Source organism: Triturus cristatus, chromosome 2_2, assembly GCF_964204655.1.
Source record: "Triturus cristatus chromosome 2_2, aTriCri1.1, whole genome shotgun sequence".
NCBI lineage: Eukaryota > Metazoa > Chordata > Amphibia > Caudata > Salamandridae > Triturus > Triturus cristatus.
Window position 1 is genome coordinate 795099467 of NC_140582.1, and position 18259 is coordinate 795117725.

At 42.7% G+C, this 18259-nt stretch overlaps 1 long non-coding RNA gene across 2 annotated transcripts in view; it reads left to right on the plus strand.

Annotated features, from left to right (window-relative positions):
• The first annotated feature begins 2542 nt into the window (after positions 1 to 2542).
• LOC146862786 (uncharacterized) overlaps positions 2543 to 18259 on the plus strand; it is a 44686-nt gene continuing 28969 nt past the window's right edge. Inside the window, exons 1-2 of one of the 2 annotated variants that reach the window (XR_014978507.1) lie at positions 2543 to 2786; positions 7702 to 7796. This is a non-coding gene — a long non-coding RNA (uncharacterized LOC146862786). Of the gene's footprint in view, positions 2787 to 3070; positions 3417 to 7701; positions 7797 to 18259 lie in introns of those variants that run through there. The other variant, XR_014978506.1, reaches the window with a different exon arrangement.

Sequence of the window (18259 nt, forward strand, 5' to 3'; positions counted from 1 at the left end):
GAATTACAAAGCCATCAAAGATATTGCTCCAGCCCATGGTTCAGTTGCTCAGTCTGATTCACTGGTCTAAAACAAGCCTGATCTCAAACACCAATTATGCTGAATCCTGACCCGTTTGACCAGTTTGTTGTTGAATTAGATGCCTATCGGTAACGTCCTCTTCCAGGTTCTAGATGACGATGGTTTGGAACATCCCATTTTTTGTCACATTTTGAATAAAGCAATGCTGTTCTAGAAAGAAATCTCTTGGCTATGAGACAGGCCTGTTCTGAGTGGGGACATTTTTTGATGGGAGCTCAAGAACCTTTTGAGGTTTAACTAGATCAACAATATTTGCAGCACCTTAGGAATATGCATTACAGGAACAGTTGAAACGGTTTTTGGCCATGGTTTTACACCGATTGTGATTTTTGTATTACTCAAATTCCTGGCTCAAGAAATATTCTTGCTGAAGGTCGTTCCTGCAGATATAAGCAGTCTCCACCTGCCTAAGGGCAGATTGTCCTTCCGCCTCAAAGAATTATTGGGGTGGTGCAATCTTTCGCTCAAGAAGGTTTATGTAGGATATTTTAAAGTCTCAAAGAAAGAATGGAAAGCCTTACAAGTGAAAGTTTGTTAACAAAGACATCTAGCTTTTAAAGGAAGGTCCTATTCATTCCTTCTAAAGAATTGAGGATAAATGTGTGGAAGATGTGTCATGACTCACCTGTTGCTGGTCATAGAGGTGTTAAATCAACCGTAGAACTTAACCTTCGTTCTCTCTGGTGCCTGTCCATGTGAGAAGATATTAAACTTTATGTTAATTCTTGTTCAATCTGTGCCCAGGGAAAACTTCACATTCTCGTCCATCTGGATTTCTTCAGGCGCTACTAATACTACCGGAGCCTTGGCATGCAATCCTTACTAATTTCATTGTGATCTCGCTCCATCTGAGGGGAACAGGGTTATTATGGTAATCATTGATTCTTATTCCAAAATGGCTCTTATTGCTGCCTTGAAAAGATCACATTCAGCTAAGTCTTCCGGACACCTTTTTTGGCAAGAAGTGTTTTGACTACGTGGGTTGCCCCAAAATATTATTTCTGATTGAGATACACAGAATATATCTCGTTTTTGGAAGTCCTTTTGCAAATCTCCTCAAATCGATATTGCATTGTCCTCTGGTTATCATCCTAGAACCACATTTTCTTATAAAAAACAGCTTTTGATCTGCTAAAAACTTTTGCCCCATTTGATAAATCTTCACAAAATTTTTCAAAAAAAGATTCATCGACCTCAGCTCCTTCCTGGAAAGATTTGGGGTGATTTGTTAAGCGGAGACCGAGAAAAATGAGGGGTCTCAAAACATGTTTTCGCCATGCAATTTTCCAGGGGGAAATTAGAGACAGTTACTGCCAAAACAGCTGAATGAAATTACACCAAATTACACTAGAGCCGCTGATTTATTATTCACTTCTCCTGGCAAGGAGTGCCCTATAATGCCCTAGGAGATCTAATGTACATACATTTGGTGGCAAGGTGGTGCCCCAGTCTCGGCTTGAACACCACCAGCATGCTTTTAAGTATTGTGGGGGGCTGCAGGGAGTGCAGCAGCCCCCTCAAATACTTAAAATAAAAATAACTCTGTGTTTCTTGTGGTCTATAGAATATGACCCCAGGGAAAGTTGTTTTTAAGCATTGCCAGAGCTAGAGGCCCCCCTTGTGGTTGGTTTTATGGCTGCATTATGTGATTTGAGGAAGGTGAAGTAATAATTCTAACACAGGTTTAATGTGGTTTTGGCTACAAATATTTTAATTCAATCTAAATTGATTGCTAAATATTTATTGACAAAACCAATAGGCTTGCCTGTTATTTGATGACAGTAACCAACAAACCGACAGATGTGTTTCGTCCTCCTGTCTTTTTTCAAAGACAGCATCTATTACTTTTTCTGTGCTTTAAATCATACACCCCCATCATTGTTTGTTTCCATGACATGACTGCTGTGCAATAATTGTAGTGTATGATTTAAAGCACAGAAAAAGTAATAGACGCTGACATTGACAAGGCCGAAACGCATCTCTCAGTTTGTTGGTTTTGGTTATTTATTAAATTAATTGATAATCACTCCACGTTGCGCGTGAGTTAAATTAATATATATATATATTTATGACATGTGAGATTTCTTCTTCGGAAGGAACCTGAGGGACACAGCGGGGATGCCAGGAAAGATCTTTATTAGAGCAATTGGCACGATGCGTTTCGGCGAGTATGCCTTTGTCAAATGCCTTTGAACCACCAGGTTTCCCTCCAATCTGCTTTTCAAATGTTCAAACGCCCCTTGTAAATAATCGCAGTCTAGCTGAGCTGAGTTTGTTGTCAGAGCCTCGCTGCAGCCCACATTTGTGAACTACAGCTCCCAGCAAGCATCTTCCCCGCTGGCTGGGTGAGTGTCTCGACTCGGCTTCATCCCACAGTGGGGGCTGGGAGTTAGAAAAGAGCGTTGTTTAAAAGTTGAAGTTGGTAAAAACACAATGCTGCAGCTGAAACATATCACTCTCCTGGGTCTCCAACGCCCTGCCGCATGTACCCAGGTTCAGCATGCCCTGAGACTGAAAAACCGTGATCCAGCCTCTCCATGTAATCACGGGCTGCAACTGCAGTGGAGCCTTGCCTTCATTGGATTCAGGGGTCTGGAGTCATTCCTATACCTCGGAGCACTTTACTGATTTTGCCCATGTTGCTCCAGACTGTTGATGGACGGGTCCCCCAAGCACGCCAAGGGCTAGCGTGCAAAACATGACAGGTGAGATTTCTTCTTCGGAAGGAACTGGAGGGACACAGCGGGGATGCCAGGAAAGATCTTTATTAGAGCAATTAGCATGACGGGTTTCTGCGAGTATGCCTTTGCCAAATGCCTTTGAACAGCCAGGTTTCCCTCCAATCCGCTTTTAAAATGTTCAAATGTCTCGTGTAAATGATCGCAGTCCAGCTGAGCTGAGTTTGTTGTCAGAGCCTCGCTGCAGCTCACGTTGGTGAACTACAGCTCCCAGCAAGCATCATCCTCGCTGGCTGGGTGAGTGTCTCGACTCAGCTTCATCCCACAGTGGGGGCTGGAAGCTGGAAAAGAGCGTTGTTTAAAAGTTGAAGTTGGTAAAAACACAGTGCGGCAGCTGAAAAAATTCACTCTCCTGGGTCACCAACGCCCAGCTGCATATACCCAGGTTCAGCATGCCATGAGACTGCGATACCGTGATCCAGCCTCTCCATGTACTCACAGGCTGCAACTGCAGCGGTGTCTTGCCTTCATTGGATGCAGCGGTCTGGAGTCATTCCCATACCTCAGGGCACTTTACTGATTTTGCCCATGTTGCTCCAGACTCTTGATGGACGGGTCCCCCAAGCACGCCAAGGACTAGCATGCCAAACATGACAGGTGAGATTTCTTCTGTGGATGGAACCGGAGGGTCACAGCGGGGATGCCAGGAAAGATCTTTATATATATATATATATATATTCCAAACACAGAAAGTCACCGCTGCAGCACCATGCACCCTGGGTGCAATCTCCAGCGGTGGTTAGCTGCTATATAGAGCTCCACTGCTGTAAACCCATTTCTGATCGGCTGTGAATAAGGAGAGCACTCGCTGGAATTTGTATAACGTACTATTTTAATGTGCAGACCCTCCCCGCACTGACAGACGCGTTTCGGCTCTCTGCCTTTTTCGATGTCAGCGAGTACATTTTGAAAACTCCATTTTAAAGTGAAAACGTGCGTAATGTAAAACAATTGCAGTAACAGCAAAGAGGGCCTAATAGCATTACTACATGAATATATTGTCTTTGGCAGTCATCTTTAAACATGTATCTGACAAACGGGTAATTCCCAAAATACAGGGCACTCTACTGAGAAATTTGTGATTATAAAATGTGGGAAGCTTTCGAAAACAAAGCATAAAAATCGATGTTTCAACATTTCACATTTAGCTGTAAATTCATTCAATTAAATTTAACATAATAATCACGTGTTACTGAGGATCTCAAAAAGTTATATCATAATACGAGAAACAGAAAACGAAAGATCAAATATCAGGATCTACAATATGCAGACTTGATGAAAAAGGTAAAAAATGATAATGAAATCGTCATCAACAAATCGGACAAAGGGAGAAACTTTGTGCTTTGGCCCAAACAACAGTACCTCCAGGAGGCATATCGCCAACTTGACGATAAGGAGTGCTATGAAAGATCAAGCATGAAAGAATACAAAAAGCCAAAGATGGCTTGAAGAAAGAACTGCAACAGTGGAAGAGACAAAGTTTAATCTCACTTATTTCATACCAAAAATCCATAAGGAAGAAACACCGATCCCAGGTAGACCAATTATCTCGGCCAACAATGGCTTTTGTGAAAACATAACTCAATATGTGGATTACTTTCTCCAGGAATATGTCCAAGAACTGTCCTCGTATATTAAAGATACTGGAGACTTTCTGACCAAAATCAGTCAAGTTGTATGGACAGAAGGGTTACTGCTTATTACGTTAGATATAGCGTCGCTATACACAAACATTGAACATCATGTGGGGAGTACAAGACCGATTAATAGGTACAACCATGACTCTATGCTTTTAGATCTCATTAAGTAGTTTCTATACAACTTCTTTCTATTTAGTAAAGAAATATTTAGACAAAAATGGCGAGTAGCAATGGGAGCCTGTTTCTCCCCCAGCTACGCATGTTTACATGTGGGCTGGTGGAAGGAGCAAGTCCTGAGAAAAACCCACAGTGAATTGTACAGTGCACATGTCAAGTATTAGCTAAGATTCATAGATAATGTATTAATTATATGGAAGGGCAACAAAGAAAGTGCATTGAACTTCATCAAGGAGATTAATAATAATAATGTAAATCTCAAATTTACATTGCATGTCATTGAACAATCTATAGATTTCCTAGATGTTAAAGTTTATGTCTCGAATATGAAACTAGAGACCACACTGCATCAAAAGCACACAACAGGCAATTCCACGCTGCCCGCTAAAAGCTTTCATCCCAAACATCTCGTTAATAGCATCCCTTATGGTGAATTCCTTAGACTCCGATCTACTGCAGATCTTGAGAAATGTCAACAGGAAGCTAGGGAAAGATTCTCACGTAGGGGCTATGAAGATAAAATATTACCTGAGGCTATGGAAAAAGCCAATAAAAAACTCAGACAGACCCTCCTTATGCAAAAGAAGAACAGAAGTGTTCACAATCGGGGTCTTTATCATCTATTAAAACAGAGGACACTACAGTCAGACTCATAACTACATATAATCGTCAAGAAAGACAACTCAGGGCGATTATTAATAAGAATTGGCTGATTGTACTAACATACGGGGTGTTGGCACCTAGATTGCCGGCGAAACCAACACTCACGTTTAGACATGCATCCTCTATGAGAACCGACTTGGTTAAAAGTAGTCCAGAGATTAACCAACCAACATCATGGTTACAACCAAAGAAAGGGTTTTTAAAATGTTTGTCCTGTAGGGCCTGTAAATAAATTTGGCATCAACACAACACACAATTCCACATCATTTAATCCTACCCCGGTGTCAATCAGAGGCAATTTCAACTGTAGGACTGAATTTGCAGTTTATGTGCTGGAGTGTACCTGCAGCCTACGGTATGTTGGGAGTACGAAGCTGCAGGTACATTTCAGAATTCTCCAGCACCTGCAAGCAATAGTCAACTCAGATGCCACATATCCTGTGGCACGACACTTCAAATCTGAACACCACAATGATTTAAAATGCCTCAAATATTGTGTGATATGCCATACCAACCCTAAGGCGAGGTGGAAACAGAGAACGACTACTCCAATTAGAATCGCGTGTGATAGTTGAACTTGACTGTAGAGCACCATTAAGTCTTAATAATAATGAAAATTTACATCACTTCCTATAAAGAATTCTAATATCTGAGGTACGTTCAGAGAGAGCCGTTTTTATCACGTGAAGTTTTGTAATCACAATGATTTTTTGCACATGATTCCAGCCTCTTGTTCTTATTAGATATTTATATACATACGTGTTTATTTATTAAATATTTATGTATTTGTTTATTTATGTAGGACTGATCATGTGACATTAATAAACTGAGCTCTCTGGGTCTATAACCAAATAGACCTTTTGGTGTGATCCAATTTGAATTGTGTTGTGATCCAATCTGAATCATGTATCCAACTTTCAGTGCAATATTGTACCCTAGGAGGCAGGCATGAGACCAAACACGTGATAAACAAATATGGCTTTATTATTTGCACATATGTTCCGCATGCCGACCAATATATATATTTTTTTTAATAGATGTGAGATATCAAAGAAAAAAGGGATAAACAATATCACGGACATATATGTATTTTGCACACTAATGCACTAAGCACTTTTAAGCACCTCGCACTTATTTACAATATATGTCAACACGCACAGCACTTTATGATGGACAATTGAGTTTACATTGTACATCAAATGACAACCATGTAAATATTTTAGCCTTTTTTTTATATTTAATAACTTGTCTGTCATCTCGGCCAATATGCAAACATAAACAGGGGGTAGCATTGGTAAATGCATTATGTAGTAATAAGTGCAATGTATAAACATCCTCCAGTGTGCAATATGATTTACTATGTATTCATCTATTTATATATGTATCTAGTTATTTTTATGACATGTTTCTCCAGGTATGAACTAAGTCTATTAATGAATTTACAGAATTAGAATGATGTCTAACCGGGTCATTGTAACATAGTCTATCTACTATATGCATTGAAAAAATTGTCATGTGACACATTCTAGGTGTTTTTAAAGAAGTCGACGGCAGGGTGTTTCATTATGTGATCAAGGCCACGTGCCGTGACCGAAACGCGTCATGATATGGAGGAGTGAGGTGGAATAAAACTTTGCACTGCTATTCAAGTGGAGTTTGTGCCTGTGTGTTTGTTCGTTGGGGAAAGCGGAAGGGCTTATGCATATAATATGGCATGCAAGATATTTTTCATTTACATAAGTGTGAGCCGCTATTGTTTGATGCATATGATTTATACCTTTGTGTTAAGTGTGGCAACTTTTTCAGTTTTGGTCACTGCGTTATCAGTCATGCAATTAATGATTCATATTTAAAAGGTCCTCGTTTTAGGAATGTATCTTATGAGTTATTATAAGTAGAACGTGTACATTCTGAAGGATATTCTCATGGTTGGCGCTCATGTGATTATAACATCCCGAGTCCTTTGTTTGTTTTCACACTATCACTTTGTTTTGTATGTCCTTCTTCACTTGTAAGTGTTGCAAGAGAACAATGTTTCTTGAAACACGGTGGGTGTGCTTGCAGGCAGATTACATAAACTAGACTTTAATTTCTCTGGAGTGAGCGTGTTTTACTTTGATATGGGGGGGTGGTGTGTGTGTGTGTGCGTGCGTGCGTGTGTGTGTGTGTGTGTGATTTAAAGCTATTTATTCCTTCAAAACGTTCACAAAGGATAATATTTCAACTATGCCACAATTCACTGGTCTCCAGACAAAGAGGTAGAATAGTCACAGAAGAATTAATCAGCATAAAATTCTGGTAGTCATCTTCATTATGCAGACTATTCATAACATACAATTGTATGAATATGGTGATTCGGAAAGCTATAGAATCCAGTAACTTTCCTTCATGCCACATTATAGAGACGCCAACATGCAGGAAAGGAGTCACCTCGCTGAGCTGAGACACAGGAGCCGGAGACACCGCTGAGCCCACAGCCAAGTGGGGCAAACGAAAGGTAAGGGTAATATCCACACAGAACCTGCCTCATTAGAAAGACAAATGACTGTTTGGTAATGTTGTATGATGGAACTACGCATGCGATTACCACGCATGCCTTTACAACATGGCGGTCACAATGCAGTACCGTTCCTACGCCCAACCTTTTCCATGCAGGATGTTACAGCGAACATGTCTTTACCAAGCCTGCGTTTACGGAGAATTTCATTGTAAAGGCATGAATGGAAAAAAGCATATGCACGGTAACGGTTACTTGCGGTAATGGTACCCGCGTTGTAACTGCTAGCACCCGCCATGGCACCTCCCATGCCCCTGACCCTAAAGACTAACCAAACCCATCCCTGAACCTTAAGAGCGGCACCCACCGCAACCACTCCCCAGCCTTCAGATCCAAGGCCTCTTCCCTACCCAAAAGCGATATACACCACTCCTTCCCTCGCCCGTAGCCATGGAAAACATCCAACCCCCAGCCCTGAACTGGCCTCCATAAACCTACTGCCAATCCGAATCCTGGCCCTGAGCCCTAACACGCCCTTGTGCGGTACTTAGCTGTCAACACTGCCCCCAGCCATGAGCCCTAAAACCCAGTCCCCAGCCCTGAAAACTATCCCGACCCTAGCCCTGACCAGAAAACTCGCACCTGCCCTGAGCCCTAAAACCCAGCCCCCCAGTCCTGAAAACTACTTACCGAGATGCATTCCAATCCCTTTGACGTTCCGATAATTTTTACCTCAAACAACTCCCAAACCTGCCCATTTGCTCCGAAAGCAGTTCTGTGCTGAGTCAAGAGTGTTGACTACCTTTACCACGCATATGTCTTTACCATCTTTACAATGAAAATCGTTGTAAAGGAATGCATGGTAAGGCATACTCATTATAAAATAATGCATGGGAAAGGCTAGGCGTGATAAAGGGAGTCATGTTGTAAGGCGTGCGTTGTAAATGATACGCATGGTAACAGCCACGTAGTAATGGCTATTTCCCGTTTGGTAATATTAAAACAATCCTTCTGTGGTGTGTCATGATATATATTGTGGTCACATTTGACTACACCTACTCGCCATTATTACACCCATATGTTTAATATATATAGTTATGAATATGACATTGAAATGAATATATTTCTTAATAGGTCAATGAGGTAGGGACACTTTAGAGGAGCCATAAGGATTCACCTCTCTTAATTCACAGAAAGTAAACAGGGTATGTACATGGTGAGCATCTGAAGCATGCCATCTAGTGTGAGCAGGGGGTTTGTATCCTTTTTTTATGAAATCCAACTGACAAGACCAGCAGTAGGATTCAGTACCATATAGACACCCCAGACTGTGGGAGTACATTTGGCAACCCTCAAGTAGTCAGAGCCTACCCGTTCTTTTGTAGGGCCATACATTAATCAGTGGCTGAGCTTTGTAACTGGAGCAGAAGTCTCTAGCATACTGCAGAAAGATGGTTGGAGAAGGGAAGCTAGCGAGTGAGTGGGTGTGAGTAGGCCCCCCCACCCCAGGGCACATCAGCATAGCAGCTATTCCATAAATCATGAAGGGGGATGTCATCATGAAAAGAAAATAGAGCCTCCCTCCCCTTGCTAAGAAGCAGTATTATTATATATAAGAAGATCTCTGGGTTTTGTCTGCAGACCCAATAACTTAGCCTATGGATGGTAGTTCTACATCATAGGTGCTGTCTCGCTCTTCTCCCTGGAAATGTCCCTCTCCATGTGTCTTACCCCTATGCCTGTATCCCCATAAGACTAAAGTACGGTTTCCAAACCACAGCTGCATTGGTATGTTTTGTCTAGGTGCTAGGGCTTGACGAGAACAGAATAACAAGGGGCATTGTTTATCGAACTTGCTTACAATGTTCAGACTAAATCCCAGGAATCGGCAGAGAATGCACACAGTAGACAGTTCTCATATGAAAAGTACGAACAAAGTCTTTGCAAAAATAAAGCCATTTAGTAACGAGTGCAAAGCTGCGTAATGTCTGCAGAGCTCATGCTAACTTAGTGAAGATGACAAAGTCCCCCTGGGCCACGTGACAAACCCACTCCAATCTACCCCAATCCACCCCACTCTTCCCCAATCTACCCCATTCTACTCCAACCTACCCCAATAGATACCACCCCTCTCTTGCCCAATATATCCCACTCCACTCTATCCCAGTCTACCACAATCTACCATAACCTAATTGACCTCCACTCCAATCTTCACCACTCTAATCTACCCCATTTACTCCACTCCAGTTTACCACACTCTACCCCACTCTACCCCAATTCAATCTGTCCTACTCAAATCTACAATAATAATCTACCCAACTCTACCACTCCAATCTACCTCACTCCAATCTACCTCACTACGATCCACCGTACCCAAATCTACCACACTCGTTTCACTCTACCTAATCTACCCCACTCAGCTTCACTCTACTACACACCACTCACAGCTACTCCTCTCCAGTCCAATCTAACCCGCTCCAATCCACCTCACTCCACTCCAATCTACCCTACCCCAATCCACCCTAAACTACCCTACTTCAATCTACTCCACTGCAAACTACCCCCAGTCATTCCATTCTACCTTACTATTATCCACCCAATCTACCCCACTCCAATCTACTCCACTACACTCCACTCTACCCTGTTCCACTATAATCTACTCCAATCCACTCCACTCCCCTCTTCCCCAATCTACTGCACTCCACTCCAACCTACCCCGATATATGCCACTCCACTCTGGCCCAATGTATCCCACTCAACTCTACCCCGATCTATCCTACCCCTATCAAGCCCCACTCTAATCTAGCCAACTTTAATCTGCCCCAATTCTACTCTACTCTAGTCTGCCCTACTCCACCACAATCTACCACAATCCACCCCACTCCACTCGTCACCATTCTATCTCACCCCACTCCACTCCAACTTACCCCAATATATCCCACTCCACTCTTGCCCAATACATCTCACTCCACTCTACCCCAGTACACCCCATTCTACCCTACCCCTTTTGGTCCCCACTCAAAGCTAGCCCACTTTAATCTACCCCAATCTACTCCAGTCTATCTCACTCTACCCCAAGCTGCCCTACTCCACCCCAATCTACCCCAATTCAATATACCCTACTCAAATCTACAACGCGTATCTATCCAACTCTCCCACTCCAATCTACCTCACTCCAATCTATCACAATCTCCCACAATATGCCCCACTCCAATCTACCCCAATCCACCTGCTCTATTCGAACCCACTCTACCCCCACTCTACTCTATCCCAATGTACCCTGCTCCATTCTACCACATTCTACTCCTTTATACACTATTCCAAACTACCCCACCACACTCCACTTCATAACACTAACTTTTGGCCATGCTGAACAGCAGTCACAATGCTGTACAACATGGATAATCACCTCACCACAGCCAATAGCTCTCGCATAGGCGAGACCTATTGGCTTTGCCAATGCTTGTTTTGATTTTGTTAACTTCGGCAAGCTTAGTCAGCTCATGCTGGTACATTTATTTTTAACTACAGTAACTTCTGTTTGCTTGTTCGACACATGCTTGTACTGCTTCTCCTGCACCCCACACCCACTGCTTGTGTCTACCTCCACTGCACTTTTAGCGCTTTTTATTAGGTCTCGACTCTAGACGGCACGCATGCACTGTCTCGAAACGAGACATGCTGTATCTGTTTGTGGGCTTTCAGCCCAGCCCATGAGCTTCACATTTGCTGGCATCTTCGTCATCCCAGTTTGTCTTCTTGCCATTTGTCAAGGGACATGCATTATTCATGCCTCTTCTGGTGTTTAGCCAGCCTTCCCGAGAGCACTGGCCAACTAGTGCGAAACATCTGCAGAGGCTGTTGTAGTGCATTGTTGCAGCACTACTTTTTAATTTCATCACAAGCCAACCACATACCATCTAGTTTTTTATTATGTGTTACCTAAGTATTAGTTAATGGCATTATTGGGCAATGAAGTAAGGCATTGTGTTTTCTTTTGTTCTGCGGCCTCATCTTGGGTTATGCCCATCATTAAATAGAGAGTAATTAACAGCGATGACTTTCTCAAAAGAGGTGTGAACATCTGTTGATGTCCCCTGCCGTTCAAAGGCAATATCAGTGTTTTTGTGATCAATACCATTACTACACAACAGGGCTGCTCCAGTGTGCTGCTGAGAGCACCCCAGATCTCGCCTGTTGCAGGTATGAGCACATGTATCCTCTTCAGGCATTTTTGCAGTTCCATAACTCTGCAGAAACTTGAAATAAAAACTCTCTCCGTCTCGAGAAGGTATGAACAGGCTGCAGCTGAAGGAGTAATCGCAGTCTGGGCTCTACAGGAGGAGGCGGGACTGGCCCGACAGCATGGGACTCAACGGCCTTTCTGAGGCGAGGCTGAGGTGAGTGCGCGTCTGTTGGACAGTTGACTTTGTCTCCGCAGGACATCATGTTTCTGGTCCTGGGCGTCCATTTTTAGCAAGTGCATTCTGGTAGTTGTAGTTTATTTGCTTCAGGTTAAACGGTTGAAGTAAGAAACTTGGTAACTGATTTGTACAAGTAAAGATCTGGTGAACCGAGCCATCTCATGAACCACAAACTAAATCCGTGGCAGATGTGAGTAGGGTGTCTTTGCCTGTCTTTTGTTTCCCTTCAGGTATCTGCAACCCTGCTGTTATAATGGAAAAGTAAAAAACCGACGTAAAGCAGGGGATTGGAAGAGGATGATTAGGCAGCTCCATGTCACAGGGTCACCGGGTTTCAATCTCTGACGCACGTTTTTATTTAGCAAATAGATTTTTGGGGGACTTTAGTCCAGTTGTTCAGTTCAATTACTTTTAAGCTCCTGTTGGTTGTACCGTTATGTAACCCGTATGCTATATGAACACCTAGATCTGGAAATGTTGCATATCAGTGAGCTAAGCCACCCCAAGCAAAGCATAAATTGAAAATTAGCACCTGGATTAATTTTTCATGCCTCTACGAGACAGCTTGAGATTTTTGTGTTTGCAGTGCTCTTTTTGTGGTAGCCAGGGCTGAGGAAGAGTTTGTGACTGTTCTTAGAGCTGGTGAGGAGTGCATGTTAATTCTATATCTGAGTTACAGGAAGCAGATGGGCTTCACAGCCTGCATCACTCGTAGGCAGGCATCAGCAGGCAGCAATGGTAACCTCCTTCCTTATACCTCCTGAGGAAGAGAGCCCATGGGCGTTCTTTGAACCCTGAGCAGTGAGTCTTTTGGGGCGCTTTTGAGTCCCTCTCCTGATGCAGTAGTTATAGCTGTTATTCGCAAGTATGGTAGCTTTTTTTTCACTTGTAAACTCCCCTGGTTCTTGAGGGGTGTGCATGTATGTCTACAGCTCACTGAAAAGGATGGCCCTGCGCAGCCTGTTAGATCTTGTTTTTCCTTTTAAAATTCTTGGTGATTGAAATGACTTTAGGCAACAACAGCTTAGCCAAAAACACAGTGCCAGCTGCAGAATTTTCTGCCAGAGAGGCTTATAGGGTCTTGTCAGTGCTCCTTAAATCCAGCAAAGAAAGACATGTACAAGCCAGGTAGTACTTAGTATCCCGCACCCTTATATCCTTGGTCTCCGTGAGAGCGCCTAGTCTCTTTGGTATAAAAGGTGCTATACAAATTCTATAATGCACCACTACTGTGGGTTAGCCCATTTCGAGGCTCTTGAGATTCTTGCATATAACTAGACTAAGAAACATGACGTTACTGGTTTGCCGAGGATCACTAAGCTTGGTCAACAGATTGGGGGAGTGGAGACTTACTGGTTTGTTGCCCTGGTCTTGCTGTCCCTTAGCTGTGAACTATGTACATCTTAATGCAAGAGAAATGCTGGCCGCGGGCGAGATCTTCCAGGAAACAGATACAATGCATGTCTGTAGTGAGCCTCTGTAGGGGATAGCATGGAGATTCTTGTCCCTTAAAATCGAGAGTGTTCAGTTCCTTTGTCCACGATGCACCACATGGCGTTTTGATGGGTGCTCCACCACCGTAGAGCCCATAGCAGTTGAACCTGTTGCACCGCGCTTTAAACACAGCGGGCATGGTTACAATAAGCTGGGCAAATAAAAAAAAGTGCCTTGAAGCCTCAGTACGCTCACTGTGATATCAGTCACTTCCTGAATGTTCGCTTTTGCTATTGATCCAGCGCGAGACCGGGAAGAACAAAGGGAAGCAGCAAATATGTATATACTTGTCCTCCCTGTGTCGCAGACCCGTTGTCACACTAACTCACTCACACACGCAGTCATTGGTGGGGCCCATGGCACCAACACTCACACGTCTCCATTCACAAGTCTGCACACAGGGGGGATGAATAATTCAAGCGCTGGACATGTGGGGGGGGGGGGGTACCTTATAACCTATAGGCAAGAAAAGTTATTTTACAGAATATACATTAGCATTCGCCACCTATAGATTCCTAATCCTAAACATCAAGGCACTCCACCCACTTGGTCGACGGACCAATTAGTTGGATTGGTTGATGGTGACTTAGAACCAGCTAAAATACATTTTAAGACTCAAAATCCTTTATTCTCTTCATCGAAAAACCACAAACTCGTAATTTCTGTTAATCAAATATTTGTTTATCTAAATATTGTTTGCAATTAGTTTCAACATTTATGATTAATCAAAGTTTAGAAATTTAGTCAATTAATACAGATCGCAGGACATTTATATTTACCTATTCTTGCTATCTGGATTTTTCTCGAATGTTTTGGCTCTGCATAACCAAATTTAGCCGTTAATTGTCCAAATAAAGCAGGCCAAAGCTCAAAGTCCAAAGTTCTTTGCTCAGCACGTTACAGTCCCAAAGTTCTCCAAAGGACCAGAAATCGTGCAAGCATCTGTCATCGCTTGTGGGGTCAAAGAGGGTGTGCAGTCATCGAAACCGCTGAATGCCAGACCCCTCCCTATTCTCCTACTCTTTTATAATAAATTTCGGGATAACATGAAACATTTTTAGGCGACGCAGAGCTGTGATTGGCTGATTGGAAAACGTCCGATTTTTATTCTATGAGGTTCTCATGGATTTTGCTGGTTCACTTCCATAGCTCATGTTGCCCTTATGCAACAATGTTTAAGGTTTGCTTATATGATCCAATTGTTCATTTAGACCAGTTTTTACTGACTGAAGCTTGGCAGTCCACCAAGATCCTATCCTTGACTAGGAACATGGTGAGCTGAGGTCGTCAGGAAGTTCACGGAGCCATCCGAGTCAGCGCAGCAGGCATTGCGCTCACGAGACGGTGGCCACTTCTGAACTCGATTTCGGACGCCATTTTTAGGTAGGCCCAAATGTCAACTTAAGCGAAACAAACACAAAAGAATAATTAATACAAAGAAATGATGATTCTAATGTTAAACCCTCACTAATCCCTTTATGTATTAGTATTTTCCTAGCTTATAGCGACATTTAAAGCAATAATATTCACCTTTAGGTTCCAAACAGTAACGCAAACATCACATAAGCAACGTATATCATGCAATATCCTATTACCACATGTACTACTATTAATATGCGTACACATTTTAGTTATTAGAGTTATTTTGCCATGCAAATAGCAATTTCCCACGTGTAATTGGTGTATGCAAATGGTTGGTTTAGTTTCACACTGCACTCCATTAGTAAAATTATAATCAGTAGGTTATATTGTTAGTGTTCTCATGCAAAATACAGGAGGTATACAAAATGTTGCTCTACCTGCTCCATCACTATTGACAATCACTGTGTTATTCACAAGCAAATGGATTGCACGGATCTTTTCCAGTCCAGTCAGTGAGGCACGAAGTGCGTGAGTTTTCAACAGTTACTTAGGCCTGGCACAACGTTTCTTGCTCTGTTACCAGCACACACTTCAAATGCATTTTTCAATATAGAAAATTTTAAACATACCTGAGGTTTCATCTGTGGGTTTTTTGCATCGCAGTGAAAGAGACAAAAGCACAGTGAGAGTGAGGAAAGCTTGTATGGGACATGGGGGACGTGTTCAATATGATTGTATTTAGTATTTCATTGACCTGTTGCTTAGTATTATTTTGTTGTGGAAAGCAGATGTTGTACAGCATAGGAAGGACCAGCTCAACTATGCTTAACATTGGATTTTTCTTAACTCTAGCCCCAGCAATATTTCCATTTAATGTACTTTGCTTCTCCATTTTGTAAACAAAAGCAGATCATTTTTAAATTAGTACAGCCATAATATTACAACTACATTGGAAAGTTAGTGTAAAACGTAGGGACTTGTCAGCTTTCAGAAAAGATGGAAAAATATTGGTGCTTTTTTAGGCTGGGTGCTACCTAATTAAGATTGTGTCCTTCTTTTGTACTATAACAGTATGGGTGTGTAAATATATAAAATAAAGACTTAACTATCAAAAAATACAAAATATATCATTTGTAATGACTCAAACCAGCAGATTTGCACATTACAGTGTTTAATCTTTCCCTGTGGCATTATCACTATTTTCATGTAGGTTACACTTCTCTCTATTTTATGCAAAGATTCAAATATGTTATACAACAATACACATGATATATTATCAATAAATAAATATACTTTAGAGATCACACACTTATCTTATTTGAAAACAAATTGGAAAACAGTATTTCTTTGTTTTTGAAAGCGCCCTACATTTTTCAAGTTGTTGCCAAAGTATTTGTGTTATGGCACAGGGATGGAGACGCACATAATAGGAACATTTATCCTGTGACGTTTTCCCAGCTGCATGGTAAGGCTGAGCATGCAATATTGACCATTCCTGTATACATCCACTCCAATCTGTAACACAAGTACAAAATATTTACATTTAAAACGCCAATAGCTCTAACTCTCATATTCTAAATCACTCCACTGCAAACAAAATAACATAAGTAAACAAGCATTGGCATAGCCAATAGGTCTCGCCTTTGGGACCTTGTAAGTGTTTAGCCATGCAACAGTTGCATAACTAAATACTTATAAGGTCCCAAAAGCGAGATCTATTGGCTATGCCAAGCGGCCGTGTGGCTGCGAAAGTGATCGCAATCGCGATCAAACATCAAAGCGGCCGCGAAAGTGAAAGTAATCACGGAAAAGCGCGGGGCGAGCGCCCGCGCACATGCACTGTAACTCTAGGCTGGCCTGGTAACACTTTTTGGAGCCCTCTCAAAAAGTCTTGCCAGACCAGCGCATGAGCTGGGTCAGGCGAGACCTAAAAACATTGTCATTTACAACACCAATAGCTCTTTCTTAACAAATGTGAGACTGATTGCATTGCAAATGCTTGTTTTCTATTCTAACTTCGGCAAGCTTAGTTGGCGCATGTTTTCTGAACAAGAGACTCCATCGAAGTGAGTCAGCTCTAAAACGAATAAAAAAGTCCTCCGGCTGGGGCCACATGAGTTGAAGCGGATGCCACGTGTGCGTTGCATATATTCTCCAGTCGGTGGCCTGCTTCTTCATTCCCGGCATGTGGAGGGCGCCGCAAACCCACTGACAGCAACAAGAGTCCGGTAGGCAAGAGGGAGACGAGGATTGGCCCTACAGCCTCACTGTAGTGATTAGGCTGTCTGAACCGCCCTGGACATCAGGAGTCCTAGTGATGAGAAACTTTTCACAATTGGCGAAGTGTTTTTCGTTCTTTCTTTCCAAGTGACTAACTAGACTGTTAACACGGTGCATTCTTTACTAAATGGGGGCGTTATGTAAACATTGCCCCAAAGCATTGTGCTCTACGGAAACAGCTGCATCAGCCACTTGGCCCCCTATAGCCATTTAATCTTAAACATTTTCCCCTGTAAGTTTTGTCGCTTTCACCACTTTTGACCTGCTCCAGGAAATGCCGTGCCTCAACTAAGGTACACATTCTTGTCCCTATCCTTGCAGACATCTGTCAATGGCCCGATGCTTTTTTTCCTTGTTTCAAATTGAATAATGCAGTGGGACAGGCATGTGTGCAGACATGCGGCGACTGAATGGTTGCCGACGATGAAGGCCGAGCACTCCTTGTCTGGGATATTGTTACAGCCCACTCCGCTATCCTATCAGACATCTTATATAGGCAGTGGCCTTACGGCTAGAGCTGCCAAGTGTGGAGCTGGGGAACCAGGTTCGAGCCCCGGCGTCGGGTCAGCTTCCTGTGATTTGGGGCAAATCGCTTAATCTCCCCGCGCCTACCAGAATATGAGTGTCCTTGTGAAACGTAACTGGGGCGCAGGTAAAGCTCTCTAATGCCTTCGGGTCGAGTTCGTGCTATAAAACTCTGCACACGAAAAAAAAACAAATAGGTCAGGGTCATCATCTATGCCAAGGCCCCTCAGTTTGTGTTAGACACCGGCTTTACGGGGGGCTGTTTTGTTGGTGATCATATTCACTTTCAGACGCTTGAGTAAGGTGTTCAGGTGGAAAGTACAGGGAACCCGAGCCCTGCACTGCAGTACAAGCCTCCTTACCCTGCTCACCAGCGAG